General features: G+C 33.0%; 1 pseudogene; it reads right to left on the bottom strand.

Annotated features, from left to right (window-relative positions):
• Positions 1-17049, bottom strand: part of LOC117178703 — a 235152-nt pseudogene that overhangs the window by 98930 nt on the left and 119173 nt on the right.

A 17049-nucleotide genomic window follows, 5' to 3' on the forward strand; every position in this document is an offset into this window, starting at 1 on the left:
TACAATGCATTTGAAGACATAATAACGTGTATAATATATTAAGATTACTATACTCGTGTATTGACGTAAATTTTAATATGTTCATTTTTTGTGTGTAGTAAAAAATGTAAAGATTGTTATAAAAATCCCAGATAAAATGAAATATTCCCTGAGTATTTCAGGATTTTCCAGAATAAAATTTTTCTCTGAGTATTCCAGGAATTCCAGAATTTTCAGGTGCGCTAGGGGAAAAAATGTTATTTTGTTTAAATATAATACAAATATAAGTGTCAAAAACAATTAAACGAATTACGTCATTATAATTAATTCAAGAACTCCTAAAGTCTAGAAAATACGTTCATTTCACGACTTACCTGGAAAAAACAAATGTTAAAATAAATTGAAATTGTTTACACAACTAAAAATTAGTTAACAGATGAATGCTTTCTTGGATGAACAATTAAGGATTATTTACGAAAAAACTTCAAAACAGGCCCATAACATTGGATTAAAGTCATTTACCCTCAAAATTGTAAATATTAGACATACAAAAAGCTGACTTTTCACCATGTTAAAGCAATGGGAAGCTTCATACTATCTGTGCAACGCTTAAATATTAACCGATTTTGCTTAAATTTTTTGATATTTTTTGCATTGACACAAAACTAGGTAGAGAGCAAAGAAATTCAAAAAGTGAGAAATACGAGCAGCTTTACACCCTATTCTGGAAATAGTTTCCAGAGCACGGATTTCCCTCCGAACAATTCCCCCGTTTCAAAATCTCAGACCTGTGATCAACATAGCCACCCCCGCACAAACCCCATTCCCTGTAGGAAATCATGGTCCTCTGAGAGACTCACTAGCTGTAAATAATCATTTTCCTGTATGAAACTTACCACATATAAAAAATCAACCACGTGCAAATAATTCTCCTGCCCTTTAGCAAAAAGGAATCCATGTGACAAGTCGCTCGAGTGAAAAATAATGATTTTCTGTATATAATTCACCCTGTCTTGGTGAAAGAAACATCTTTGGTAAATCTACTCCCTACAACATCAACTTTCTCTGGCAGGTCACCTCTTTCTATAAAATCAAACTCCTGCAGATAAATTGCCCCTATCCTTGGGTAATCAACATTAAGCAGTATATCTACGTCCATACGGTTTTTATTCCATGTGAAAAGTCACCCCCTTCGACAAACACACGGGAGTCAAGTTCTTTTTTTGGATTGATAGAGATAGTATACCTTCTTCCAAGCGGTCTTTCTAGTTTTTGTCTGAATTGGAAACAGGCGTTGGAGAAGCACAACCGTGCTGATGAAGACGTCTCCTTCCACTGAGACACCCAATAAGTATTACTACTACCAAGGTCGCAAAAAATGACATATATTCCTTCAATATTTTTTTTGTCTGAAGTAAGTCATCTCCACCAGAAAATGAATACTATCCAATATATAAACAACGTACACGAAAAAACACCAACATCATATCAACAACATCGATTTAAAATAAGTATATTTATATTGTTTGACATAATATAACATTCATTTTTTAAGTTCTTCGGTCGAAATTTTTATTATGTTCTTCAAAGAAATCAAAACATAATACCCTGACTCGCTTAGGGAGGTTAAAAATCTTATTGATTTAGACAAAAAAATTTAAAAATATAAAGCTAAAGAAGAATTCTTAATTAATTCTCGAAGTCAGGGGTTAATGTCAAAAAATTTCACAAATGCTACGAACAATGTTAAGAATCTAAATTTTTTCTCCTAAGAATAATATCAACTTCATGATAGATTCTTTGGAATGTCATTTATTAAACGACGAAATTGAAGATTTAAACTGTCACTTAAAATTTCTTAAAAATGCTCATAACAATATTAAGATCAAGTTAAGAAATGTTTTACCTTCTAATATTCATACCAATATTATACAAAATCAATATTATAATGTTTCAAATGTTGCACAACCAAAAAAACATCTCAATAAAAAGTTCGAAAATTTATTTCGTAATAGTAGAATCGAGCAGATTAACATAATAAACATAAAGACAAAATTAATGAAGATTTTAAGGACCTTTGGATCATTAACTTAAACAATATTACAATTGTGGATGAAATAAACGACGTTCTAAGGTTGGGTGAAAAATTTAGTTCATCGTTTTTCACAAGTAAACAGAACATTGTTTTCAATATTGTTAAAGATGTAGAGTGTAATATTAGATTAATCGAAAACTCTGAGGACAGAGACATGCTTAGACATAGAATTATAAATTCATCACAACATTTTGTGAAAAGAAGAGAAATTTCATCTGTTGATAGAATTTTTGCAAAAAATATTTTTAAAAAACAAAAATTGTCAATAAATCGAAAAAACAATTACTTATAACACATGCCGATAAAGGCAATGTTACAATTGTTCTTAATAAGGATTCTTTTTTTTAATAAATAAATTATTAAATGATATCACAGTATATGAAAAGTTAAACATAATTCCTGAAATTTAACTCAAAATAGAAACTTTCAAATTATTAGACTTTTGGAGAACGAGTGGTTATTTGGGAGAAAAAATAGAACGAAAGGATATTTTGGTTCACAATAAAAACAACCCAAGAATATATGGTTTGCCTAAAATACACAAACCGAATTGTCCCATGCGTCCTGTTGTTTCTTTCATCAATTCTCCAACTTTTAAAATGGCAAAACTCTTTAATAACATATTTAAAGAATTCTTAATAACTCCTAAAACACAAGTAAAAAATTCTTTTGAATTCAAAAACATAATCACAAAACGAACTGTTCCTCTAGATCACATTATAGTTTCACTGGATGTTTCATCTTTATTTACAAATGTTCCAATAGAATTAGTTAAAAATAGTGTTCTCAGTAGATAAATATAAAAAATTATATTGACTTACCACTGAATGAATTTGAAAAAGGAATAGAATTCTTAATGACGAAAAGAGTTTTCCAATTTAACGATGATTATTATAGACAGGTTTATGGTACTCCCATGGGCATACCAATTTCGCCTATTTTGGCAGATTTAGTCATGCAAGACTTAGAAAATACTGTTATTAATAATTTAGATTTCAATCTACACACATTTTTTAGATATGTTGATGACATTTTCATTATTTTACCAAAAAACAAATTAAAGTACGTGTTATCAAAGTTTAACTCTTATCATTCAAGACTAAAATTTACTTATGAAATGAAAATTGATAATTCTCTACCTTTTTTAAATGTTAAAGTCACAAAGACTAATGATGGAACTATCATTACTGATTGGTATAGGAAGGGCACTTATTCAGTTAGATATATAAATTTTCTTTCTAACCATCCAATTCAACATATAATAGCTACTATTAAAAATTTAGTTGACACTATGTATAAATTATCACATGAGTCTTTTCACAAAACTAGTATTGTTTTCATTGAAAATGTTTTATTTTTAAATAATTATCCTAAGAAATTTGTTCAAGTACACATTAAATACAAATTTAAAACCCATCAAGAACACAATACATCACAGTTAAATTTAGGAACAGCAAATTATTTTTAGTCCAAATTTTTCATTCAACAGTTTTTAGAGTTGCTTCTAAATTCAACTGTTTCATAAAATTAGGTAAAGATGTTTTAGACACTTTTAATTTGACAAGCGTAGTTTATAAAATTGAATGTTTAGAATGTGAAAAGTGTTATACAGGTCAAACTGAAAGATTACTGTATACTAGGATTAAAGCAGATCATGCCAATTTTAGACAGAGCCCAAAAACCCATATAGTGATAGCAAAACACCAGGTTCAGACTGGTCATGAAATAGACTGGATAATGTTCATGTTTTAAACCGTGAGCCTAATCAATTTAAAATATGGGTAGCTCAAGTGTTCTTTATTAGGAATGAAGGTGATAAATGCCTGAATGTAGTAGCTGATCTCAAACATGATAGTTCTTTATATAACATAATCTTAGATTCTTTAATTTGATTTCCAATTTTTTCAGACTCCTATTCTTACTAGTTAAATAATTAATTAGATAAAATTATCAATTATATTCCACTTCCATATTTTTTCCTATTAATTCTATTACTACGAAATTATAGTTACATTACTGATATTTTATCCTTTGTATACCATCTCTTTCTATTTCTCGTTCTCAATACCAAACGTTAAAATGGAGCAGATTGCAAGTTCTGCTCCTTAATTTTAAGATGATTTTACTGCTATACAACTGATCAATCTTTACGTCAAAAATGACATACAGGTAACCAAACAATTGAATTATACTTTCTAACCTCATTTGTAACAAAATGTCAATTTTTCTTCATGTAGTTTACAATTTGTAATAATTATCTCATAAAATTTGACAACATTTTTATTATAAAAAAAGTTTTCTTTTTTTAACAGACTAATTTATTGAGAATTAGAACCTGAGAGGATGGTTATTTTAAATTTTATAACTTAAATTGACTTTAATGAAGTTTCATTCCTGATGAGGAGAGTGTTATACTCGCAAAACTTTGAAAGTTTCATCTTCCATAAAGGATCTAACATATATTCCTTCAATTTTTTATCTGAAATAAGTCATCTCCATCAGAAAATAAGCACTATCCAATTATTTATAAAAAAATTTTTTGATTGCCTACAAACAAGGTTAGTTCCGGGACATTAGTTACTATCCTTATCTGTAAGTCCAAAGTTTTCGGCCAAAAATATTGTGTAGTTTGGAAGTAACGCTCGGGAGAATTGAAACACACATAACCTCGAAATATACATACACGTTTTTAGCAAAATCGAATTTTTTGGAATTCATCCACAAAAAAAGTTTGCAGGGACGTCCATTAGCATGTTCGCTATCTTTTCCAAGATTTTGAAGACAAAATATTCATTAATCTAGGAAAAAAGCCGGGGGAATCTAACGCTGATGAAATCGATACTATTTCCTAAGCGCTATACAAATTAACCAAATTTAGCAAAACCAAATTTTTTTAATAAGCTTACAAAAAAGTGTGCAGGGACGTCCGTTAGCATGTTCGCTATCATTTCTCAAATTTTTAAGACAAAATATTTATTATTCTAGAGAAAAGCCGAGGGAACCTAAAACAGGTGAAATCGATAATTTTCTAAGTATCACATGCCCTTAATTAATATTATGAATTTTCAAGTATAAATTCAATGTCATATTTGTAACGTCATTCAATGAAGAAACCTATTCTTACTTATGACTGAATAAAATTAGTCATAAAAACAAAAATTGAAAAGACTAGAAAATTTGAATTTATTTTTTACAAGGTCAGGTGTGTAAGGAGTGAGTTTTTGTCGGTATATGATTTTAAATTAGTACAGTGGATCGGATTAAGGACTTTACTGCTGTAATAGCTGTTTTTCTCTTGCTTCATGCAAGAATGTAATCTCATATAATTAAATAAGGACATGTGGGCCAATAAAGTAGGTAGGTTCGTTTTCGATTTATTGTTCTTAATCTTAAATGCCGTTCGATTAATAGGCACTTCTGCCTAGGTACCTTCTTTATTTATTGCTGAATAATTTGTTTGGAATTGGAAACATAATTTAATATTTGCATAATTATCAATATTTAATAACAAAAATTTTAGTCGCTACCAATTTATATCGTTCAGAAGTAATTAATAAAATTATTGGTAGGATTGGTATTATTTTATGTATGGAAATTCGGCCCATAAAAAACTGAATCGAATCATAACGAAATTCGAGGTGTAAATTTTCGAAAAGATATAAGGGTCGTTGCCAAAAACTTGTGTAACTTAGGTCTCCGCCACTTCACTCATATCCATTTTTTAGTTAAGTTTCAAACTTTGACTTGCTGTTTTTTTAGAAATGGGCAATTGAAATATAGCTCAAATCTTCAATCAGTAAAATTTCCCTAAATAAAAACTTACACACTAAAAATTCTTAATAGAGAAAAATATTTTAGATCTAAAGGTGCTTAATTATGCTTGAAAGTTCGTCCCTGGAGTTGTTCCCACCTTGTAACACTCATATTGTTGGATAGAACTCAAAGAAAATCAGTTTAAAAAATATTTCAAACATATAATAGTAGTTAGTTGAGTGAATGTGGATAAAGTCAATTTATGTTGTAAGTTATTTCTTTTGATCTAGGAAAAGATGCTAAATGTCAAAATTGTCACTAGTGTGTAGGGCGCAGTAGGTACTGGATGCTGACTGTAATTCGGGATCTGATGTCCTATCTCGATTTCGAAAATTTAAAGACCCTCTGATTTATGGAAATTCTACGACTCTACTGGAACAACATCACTCACTCCACCACCCACACCACTACACTTGACTAAGCTGACCATACGCATCCACTACCACTGGTGCACTATCACTGTTAATAGGTCCATTTAAAAAATACTTGGCCGGCTTGGGAAAAGTGCAATCCATTTGGATTACAAGTTATAAGGTGCCAGGCGATGCCAGGCCTTCTGTCTGTCATAAAATGGCACAGTCATCATGCCATAGATTTGAGCCCGAAAACCAATTAATAGAATGAAACTGAGTCTAGTTCCACCGACCGGGGAGTCAAGACACATACCTCTGGAGGGTAGCACCTGCGCGACAGATGTTGTGGGGGAAGTGAACATTGCAAAGCAACGTAGGAAAGCTTCAGTTCCGTATTAAACATCGAATCGTGAAGTTAAAAAGAATTTTTTTTTGGCTATGCCGACAAGTTTAGGACGTGTCAATTTTCAAACGGAGGTAGGCGTCAATGATTTAACTCTTTCTCCAGACTTTCATTTCGAAAACTATGATAAGTATTTGCATTTTGTGTTGTTGAGAATTTTCAAGTGAGGTTATTATTAAGTGATATTGGTTTATTTTAAGGCAATTTTTCGCATCTCTCAGGCCTTCTTCCATATTTTTATAGAGATTTTACTCATATTTTGAAAATTCTCATAGTAATTCTGCCGTTCAAATGCTCGGTAAAAAGAAATCTAAGAGAATGTCTTTCTCTAGTAAGCGAAGATTTTCTTTATCATCAATCGTTGGTATTTCACATCTCTTCAGTAGAACTTAATAAATCTTATTTTTATTTTTATATAAAAATGAAGTGACTAACTTTTTTCGCTCTCACTAAATTCCTTTACCCTGATCTAGGGAACTTATCATGATAGTTATAGAATTTCAGATCATTTAATAAGAATTTATTGAAAAATAAATTTTCTGTGAGTAACTAAGAAGGTTGAATTGCAATTACACTATCAATTGGTGTGAAAAACTAGCAATCGTTTTTCGGGTTTAAGGTCCCTTTCTTCACCGAAGGTCACATATTTAGAATTTTCAAAATTAGTTAGTAATTCAGAATTAGTTAGTAATTGGATCTACGTTTGCTAAATCTTTCAAGGCAATCAAATATTCAAATTCAAACATACCCTTCTCAGAAATCCTGCATTCAAAATATAGGTTTGGAGGATTTTTATTATCGAATTTAAAAATTTAAAAAACCAACAAAATTTTCGACAGTGAATTATTAGTTTATCGGGCAAAATGGTGTAGTAATCTTGATATGGATACTCACAGTACTTTTAAACTGCCCCTGGAAAGTATCAACAATGACACTACTATTGAACTTTAAATGCTTTGCCCAATGCTTATCCGCTTCAACTTCATCTTGTGAAGCTACAGCGCCGCTTTCGTAATTCTGTACAACGTTTGAACACTGAATACCACTAGGTCCTAATCCATCCCTACGATGATTCTTTTCGTGATTCTCGATCCTCATCCTCTTTACGTTACACTTCTCTAGTTCACTATCGTACTCAATTTCCGATCCATTAGAAATACCCACGCAGTGTATACTACAATTGTTCTTCTGCACGTTCACCTCATTTACTCGTTTAACACTAACGTTCTTATTATCAAAATCGTGATTTTCCGTCAAATTCGAATTGTCGAGAGTCATCCTACGAATATTCTCTTTGACAAACTTTTGAGAGTCGTAGTGAATCTCATTATTGCACTCCTGTAAAGTCACAAGAAAGTTAGCGTTACTTGTTTTTGCATCCTTCAGGATATCAAACAGTCCAGGGTATTTAACCCCATTAAAGTCATTCAACTTTTCCAGTCTGGAGTGTCCGGAATTAAAGTTCATCGACCCATAGCCATCCATTTGCATTTCGTTATGAATGAAACATGAATTGTTATTCACTATTTCTTCTGTATCAAGCATCGTTTCCTCGTCATTTAAAAAAGACTCGTAAGGGGAATTTGCCGTGCTGTCTAAGTCAGCTACTGTAGAACTTAAATCTGAAAAAAAATTCTGTTTCAATCTAAAGACTGTAGCTGAGTGTCGGATAGTATCGAACAAAAAATCTTTTATTAATAATATAGGTGGTGAGAATAGAATGAGAATAGAAACCTAGAAGTTTAATTATAATCTTAGTGCTTTTACTAACAACTCAAAAGCAGATATTCCAAGAAAAAACTTATTCGATAAGAAATAAAAGCGATTAGCTTGATGACCAGAAAAGTTTATTCAAATCAGCTAAGTAATCCCAGCCACCGAGATGATCATAATATTTGGAAATTTTGTTAGAATACTGGACTGTAAGTCTATTTAAAAAATTAAGACTTTAGAAGTTACTTTGTTCATAAAAAGTGGAACTTATTAGATCTTGACAGAAGCAAATGAAATCGAATATAAAAACATCTGTCCGCGGGTTACCCTACTCTGATATTTTACAAATGAACTGAAATGAATAAGAATATAGTAAAATTATTAAACAGAATGTACAGATCTCATAGTTAGAAAGTGGATTTATATATATAATTAAAAATTTGTCATAAGGACAACCGCAGGATTTCGCCGGAAGTGGGTGCTAATCTGAAAAATTGCACCCGCTTCCAGCGAAATCGCGGTAAAATTTCAGCCACAACCACGTCTCACAACCGTGAGATAGGTGTTTGATAAGATATATCTTAAGATTTTTAGAAGTCAAGTTGAACTGTCGTAAATTCCTTCAAGTCTTTTGAATTCTGCACAATAATTTCGTTTTCTTAGACTATATATGCAATCTTTTGAATTTTCTAAAAAGATTTTAAAGAATTCTTTTGAAATGTTAAGGATATAACTTGATTTATTTGTATTTTTCGGAATTATTAAAAAAACATACAATTTGTCCAAATATTTTGTTTTTTTATAAAGATCTTCTGCTCTGGCGACTTAACCGGGAAATTGGAAAAGACCGGGAATTTTATTGGCCGAGGAAAAACCGGAAGATAACATGGAATTAAATTAAAAACCCAGGAATTTACTTCTGATTATAGAAAAAGTAAAGTTTGTATTATTTACGTCATTTTCGTCCATTTAGAAAAGTGATTTTTACTTTATTTACAGTTGCAGGGCATATGAGTGAAACTAATTATCGTTTTTGCTTTAAGATAGGGTGTTTCGGTAAGAAAATATAATTTCCCTTGGAACAGGAAATTTTTAAAATGGAACGGGAATTTTTTTAAAGAATTAAAACTGGGAATTAGAAGAAAGAAGTTTAAAAAATTTCTATTCCCAGTCAAAATTTTTAACAGTTTAAAAGTTTCTTCTTCCCCAGTTTAAGTTAAGTAGAAGTCGTAATCGAAAAATAAAAATTTCTAAATTATAATATAAACTTTTTTACATTTTTCTTTGAGAATTTACTTTTCTTGTAAATTCAACTACTTGGGGTTGAAAGCTAAAATGTTTTGTTAAAAATTAATTTTGTTGATGGAAGCTTTATAATTTTAATTAAAAATTCATCTCTTTTTAAAAATGTAACTAGTTAGTTGAAAATACATTTTTTAACTAAGAATTTAACTCTTCAAATAGAAAATTTATTTATTTCGGGTGGAAAATTGACCTTTTCTAATTCAAGATTCAACAATTTGGATGTACATTTTTTCCAATTGAACATTAATTTATTTCGTTGATAATTCACGTATGTTGTTAAAAAATCGACTCTTTTAATACAGAATAATTTTTTGTTTCTTTGAAAGTCATTTTAATTAAAAATTAATTTCTTCGGTTAAAAAATAAGCTGTTTAATTCAAGAATCCAACTATTCAAGTTAACGATTCATTATTTTAGTTGAAATTTCATCAGTTAAAATGTAAGTTAACTTTGTTGCTAAAAATGTAACTATGCGAATTCTGTTAAGAAACTTTTTTCTAGTTTAAAATTCTACCATTGGATTGAAAATTTGTCTCCTTTGATTAAAAATTCAACTATTTCGTGATAATTCATTTATTTTCTTGAACAACAATATTTATATGGTAGAAAATTCATCTTTTGGTTCGTAAATCGATCTTTTTGTTTAAAAATTAATATCATCCCGTGTGGAAAAATTGAGGAGCCCACATGAATTGTCCTCAAGCCTTGTGGAATCCATGAGGGCCATCCAGGTGAGGCCCCTGATGGCAACGACATGCTAATCCACAGGGATTCAACATGGGCTTCCCTCATGGATCCCTCATGGTTGCCATCATGAAGCCCTCTTTGTTTTTGTCCAGTGCTGACACCTATACTGGCATATTCCTGGGATGACAACGCTATTTTGTACTGGGCTGTCAGTGTTGGGCCAGCACTGGATATCGCTACTGGCGGAGTACTGCTCCAATATGAAATCCACCATGGGCGCAGTACTTCAAATATCAATGGTCTTGTTTAGAATAAATACATATATTACATTTTTAAATGTACTGACAAGTGAAAACTTGGTGAAAAAGCCATCCTCATAAGCTACAGTTCAGAAAAGTAAAAGTACCAAATTTTGAGCCCTCTCTTTCTAATTATTTATTATTATGCGAAGTTATTAAAATTTAAAATACACGAACTTTAAAAAGTATTATAAATAAAATGTTTTTAACTTTCGTGTAAGGTTTGGTTTTTAGATGTTTTATACTATTTTACAACATTTAAGATTGACATAAAATGTAATTTTTTTCTTAACATTTACAATTTTTCATAAAGATGGAACTTCGATTTTTTGTCTTAAAAAAACAGTTCGAATTTCAAAAAGAATGTCATCGAAGTTTTGTCAGAAATTCTTTGCTTGTAAGTCTGAACTCATGAAACCTTAAAATTTGTGGTATCAAAAAAATATTCACTCTTTGGACTTATAAATTTTAAGTATTGATCCACAGGACTCAAACATTTGTGAGGACTTTTCGATTTGATTTTTTGTAAGGTGGATCTTGGGTGGAAGTGGACAAGGGGAAACTGCATGATTGGACTGGAAGAAATGAGAGAAAGTAAGGGGCATGTATTAGGGAAGGGCCAAAAGCGTTCTCCTATACAAGGACAGTAACGTAAAGAAGTAAAGGAAACATGAATTCATGTTAACGGAAATGGTAAGAGAACAATACTCATGGGACGCCCTATAGAGACATATTTAGATTAAATTTTCTTTTCAAAGTTTAGAATGTTGATTTATTATCGCTGAAAGTACATTTCATGAAAACTCGTGAGTGGCTGGGGTCACTCGACTTCCGCTCTACAAGACCTACTTTATCTTTATAATTTATATGATTAAAAAATTGCCTGAACAGCTACCGTAATGTCCCCCCGAGAGCGATGGTAGCAGAGTCCGCAAGCACCTATTTGAATAGTGTGGAGACGTCTATGAAAAGCATCCCCTCCACGTACGACACACCTTTGCGCTCCACCGGCGGAGTTCAAGGACACAACGCGTGCAGCTGCAGTGGTAAGCAGTGGTGCTGGTTTTCGTAGGCATCTCATTCCGTCTCACAGTGCGCTAATTATTTCTATATTTGTATCTTATAACAAAAGAAGTAATGCACTTACAAAAATTAAATATTTTCCAGATGAAACAGCAACTCAAGAATTTTCAAATGGTGTAAAAAAACTAAAAATCGTCTTTTCGAATTTAAGGTCCCTTTCTTCACGAAAGAAAACATATTTAGAATTTTCGATACATACGGTTAGTGAAATGATTCAATTTATAATAAGAATAATACTCATTTGTATTCTGTAATTTTCAGCTCGTTTTATTTCAATGGGTTGACTAAACTAACACATTAAAAAAATTTTATTTTAACTTATCTTTATTACTCATTGTCAACTTTTCTTGGCTTAGGCATATACATTTTTTCAATGCAAATTAATATTTGATGCATATTAATATTAAGAATAATAGTCATTTGTGTTTCATAATTGCATTATTTTTAGTTTATTTGGTTTAAGTTAGGTCTACGAAAAGAGGTCTCCTCCAATATTATATGCCCGTTTCCTTCTTCTATAAATCTAGAATCGAGATTATTATTTCAACAATGCGAAGAAAATTATTATTCTTTTTAAATAATTAATAATTCTCCAATTAATTAATATTAATTATACACTTATACTAATGAATTTGTTCGTACAATTAGGTTAAACCTACTAGGCAGTCTGATAAGTACCTGAAAATTCTAAGAGATGGCATTAGTATTCACTAATGTGAACCATTTTCGTTGAGCTTCATCCTTCAAATGACGCCTGTCAAAACTTGAGCCATTTATGTTTACGCATTTACAAGTTACAGCACTGTGAAGCGACTAACCTCCGAGTTTTTTTTAATTTGGAAAAATCTGAGTTTCGAGCTTTGATCAAACACTACTATCTTCGCAAGAAAACGATATCCGAGACCAAGGCCAAGCTGGATAAGTATTACCCGGACTCTGCACCGTCGATTGGAACCATTCATAAGTGGTTTACCGAGTTTCGTTGTGGCCGTAGAGGTAGCTAATGCTGTAGGCATATCATTGGAATGTGTGGGCAATATCGTGCATTCAGTTTTGGGCATGAAGAAGCTCTGCGCGCGATGGGTGCCGCGTTTGCTCACAGTGGACCAAAAACGAATTAGTGTGACAACTTCCCAGCAGAATTCCCATTATTTTCGCGTAAGCCGACCGAGTTTTTGCGCCGATTCATAACCATGGATGAAACCTGGATCTACCACTACACACCTGAGTCAACGCAACAGGCAAAACAGTGGGTTCCACCGGGCCAAAGTGCTCCGAAGCGTCCAAAAACGCAACAATGGGTCGGAAAGGTTATGGCCTCCGTATTTTGGGATGCACATGGCATAATATTCGTGGACTATCTTGAAAAAGGTGAAACCATAACCGGAGCATACAATTCATCATTATTGGACCGATTGAAAATCGAAATCGCCGAAAAACGACCGCATTTAAAGAAGAAAAAACCGTTTTATCATCACGACAATACGCCTGTTCATTCATGCTTAGTTGCACAAGCAAAATTGCATGAAATCGGCTTCGAATTGGTTCCTCAGCCACCGTATTCACCAGACCTGGCACCCAGCGACTATTACTTGTTCCCTAACCTGAAGAGGTGGCTCACCGGTAAGCGTTTTCACTCAAATGAGGAGCTCATAGCTGAAACTGAGGCGTATTTTGGAGACCTTCCGATCGAGTACTTTTCGGACGGTATCAAAAAGTTAGAAAATCGTTGGACTCGCTGTATCGACCTAAAATAAGAGTATGTTGAAAAATGAAAATGGTCAAATATAAAGATAAAGTCTTCAAAGTTAAAAACAATTAAACTAAATTTTCTGAAATGATAGCATAAAAAATATTTTTTCTATTTTTAAGGATTTGTATGATCCAAATGTGTTATTCCAATATAATGAACATATACAAGAAATTATAAAAATCATAATTTTTAAAATTCAATATATTTTATTGGTGGTTAGACGGCTGAAAGGATTATCAGTACCAAAGCTATTAACTTTACTGTCTATCAGATAATTTTCTGAAAGGAAGTTTTAGCTCCTGATGGAACGATTATAGCAGTAAGTATTACGATTTGTTTACACTGATTTCCTCTAATATAAAATAATTAATCAGCCCTGACGGTTTTATGACTACATTGATTTTGATATATTCTTCTTGTTGCCGAACCTTTAGATTATTATGATAGCGTTTAAGATTATGGTTTTAATAAATTTTGAAATTTAAAGAATATTTTAAGACCCTTAATATCTCTAAGAAAAATGTAAAAGTAACATTAACAACAGTTATGTATTATCGCTGAGTTTCGAGATTTATGTTGAATTACATTAATTTATTTATAAATTCAAATATTAAAGTAATATATAATTAAACAATAATGATTTTCTTGCCATCAGATTTGTACAAGAAACCTAAATTAAAACCAGGGGTTTTTCCATCGCAATTTCCAAACTGCCCTGAATATTGTTCGAAGGGTCCCAAGAAATGTCTAATGAAAAATCAGCCTTACAACAATGCGCGTGTCAGTTTAGAAATTGAGATGGCAAAACCCTTGGTTTTAATTTAGGTTTTTTGTACCATTCTGACATACCGTACCATTCTGACATAATAGAAGTAAAAGTGAGCAATATTTCAAGTGTTTGCATGAGTTTTGGGTTGCCTAAGAGGTTAGTTTATTTCGAGTGTGAAGCAGGGTATGAAAACCCGTGCAGACAAGTACCAGCGCGAGGGCAGGTTAGGTAGAGAGAAGCACGGAAGATCAGGTAATAGGATGGGATAGTAGAGTGGCGAAACGAATTACGCAAGTTACGTAGAGCTATATGCGCGTACACTTTAAATCAGTCTGGTGGATAGTAAGAAGTAGTGAGGATAAAGTAGCAGCAGGATTTACCCTTAAAAATCCTAAAAGTCACAGAACGCCACCGAAAAAAAGAACAAATTGGAGCGCGGGAGAAAGAAGACGGGGAAAGAGTGAGGGGAGAATTACCAATAGGTTACAAATGGCAGGTTCAAATTGCAAAGAGAAAGGATAAAACAGGCACATCAATGGGAGGAATGGCGATGGGAGTAAAGAACGAATGTATAACGTAGAAGAATGACAAAGAAATAAAGGAACAAAAAGAAGCAATAATAGTAGAAGAGATAAATATGGGTGGAGAAAGTTGGAAGATAGTGGGGGTCTATGTGTTTGAGGAAACTGATGGAAGAAACTATTCAAGAGATTATGCTTTTAATAGGAGGACATTTTAATGCGATAACAGGAAATAGAGCAGGAAGGGAATGGGGTGGAAAGCGAGGAAGAAAATCCAAAGATAAGATACTAAATGAAGAGGGAAAGAAAGCGTTAAAGAGCCTTTCCCATAAAAGAGGGAGAAAAGGGTAGTAATAATAAATCTAAAAGGAAAGTAACAGTAAAAATATTGGGAAAAGGGGATTGGTCAATGGAATTGGTGAAGGGGTAAAGAAATGTAAACTAGGAGATGGAAATACTGATTAGAGGGATAAAAAAATATTAAAGTGCACAAACAAAAAAAAGTTCAGGAGGGGATAGAAGCAGATGGACCTCTATCGGCTCGAAATGAGCACTACGTGAGTTCAATTTTTCCAGGTCCCGCCCGAAACGGTCAGAGAACGCACAAAGCACGAGTATCGAGAAATCATTTATTCTCCGCATGTAGGAGCAGAGCAATCCAACACAGAGAAGGCATGCGGTTCGATGCTGGAATGCCAGCAGATAGGAAGTTTGGGTCTAGCTAGTAGAATGCATCGTGTCACGTTTCTTCTAAACTGCTGGCATACCAGCATCGAATAGCCCACGCTCTGTGTATTGGACCACTCCGCTCCCGCATGTGGAGAATAAATGTTGTTTCGATAAATTTCACGTCACGCGGTAGCTACACGAATCACGCAGGACCCCGAAGAATTTAACTGCCGTCGCACCACCCTGGAATTGATAGAAGTCTAGCCCACATGGACCACATTGGCTCCACACTATCTGGTACCCCCCTATGCCCAGATTTTTTTCCGTGCGGGATGAGGGATGTCAACAGAAGTGAAAGGAATTGGAATTAAAGAAATGGACAAAAGGGACAAGTAGCGAAAAATATAGGAGAAAAAAGAAGTACACTGAGTTGTGAGATAAAAAAACACAGGAAAATAAATCGTTTGAAGAGGCGGAGAAGGCTAGGAAGGAGGAAGAGGTTTCGAATGTAGTGGATTAAAAGAGAAAAGAGTAATCCAGGATATTGAGATGGTGGATTGGAGAAAATGTTGTGGAATTACTTGGGAGGTAGATGAAAAGTTAAGAAAGGAGGAAAATATGGTATGGAAACAGATGAGGAAAAAGACATTACAAGGGAGGAAATATGGAGGACAGAATGGAAGGAAGGGGTAGTGGTACACATAGTGAAGAAAGGCAGAGGAGAGGAAGTTTAAAATTGTAAGGGTGTGACTCTGATGCCAAAACTGTATAAAGTAGATGTAACTGTTTTGTCGGAGAGATTTAAGAAAAAAATCAAGAAAAAAAGGATAGAGCCACCGAAACAGACATCGTTTGAAAAAGGAATAGGGGTAATGGACAACATATATGTTCTGAACTATCTAGTAAATAAGAGCATTAAAAGGAAAAAAAGGGCAATGATAGTAATGTTCGTGGACTTAAAGGCAGCGTTTGACTCATTAGACCAAGGCGAGATAAAAAAGTTATGGTGAAATGGGGGATAATTGAGGGATTAATGAGGAGGGTACCGGCAATTTTTATAGAGACAAATAGCAGGGTAAAGGTAGGAGAGTAAGTAGCAAATAGTTTCTGGTTGGTGAGGGGATTGAGGCTAGGATTTCCTCTTAGAGAAAAAAGAATGACCGGGGAGATGGAAGGGGATAAAGCAGGGGTAATGCCACAGGTATAAGGAATAGGAAAAAGGTTAAAAACAAATTGGACGAAGAGGATGCGGGTATTTGATACGCTGGTATGGCCGGTATTAAGTTATGGAGCAGAGATATGGCACTGGAGAGAAAGGGAAGAGATTGAGAGTATTCAAGAAAGGTATATTAAGTGGACGCTAGGGGTAAACTGGAGGACGCCGGAATATATGGTGAGAGAAGAAGGGCAAAGGGATAAATTAAGTACCAGAGCGGGAAAAAGGGTATGGAAATTTGAGAAGAAGTTGATGAGGAAAAGGAAGGGGTTTTAGTTAGAAAGTTTTTAATGTAGGCAGAGAAAATAAGGGATCTAAAAGAAATAACTGAATAGTTATAAATTATACAAGATTCTTTTATTATTAATATTATTCCTAATATTCCATACCC

Source organism: Belonocnema kinseyi, chromosome 8 (genome assembly GCF_010883055.1).
Source record: "Belonocnema kinseyi isolate 2016_QV_RU_SX_M_011 chromosome 8, B_treatae_v1, whole genome shotgun sequence".
Taxonomy (NCBI): Eukaryota; Metazoa; Arthropoda; class Insecta; order Hymenoptera; family Cynipidae; genus Belonocnema; species Belonocnema kinseyi.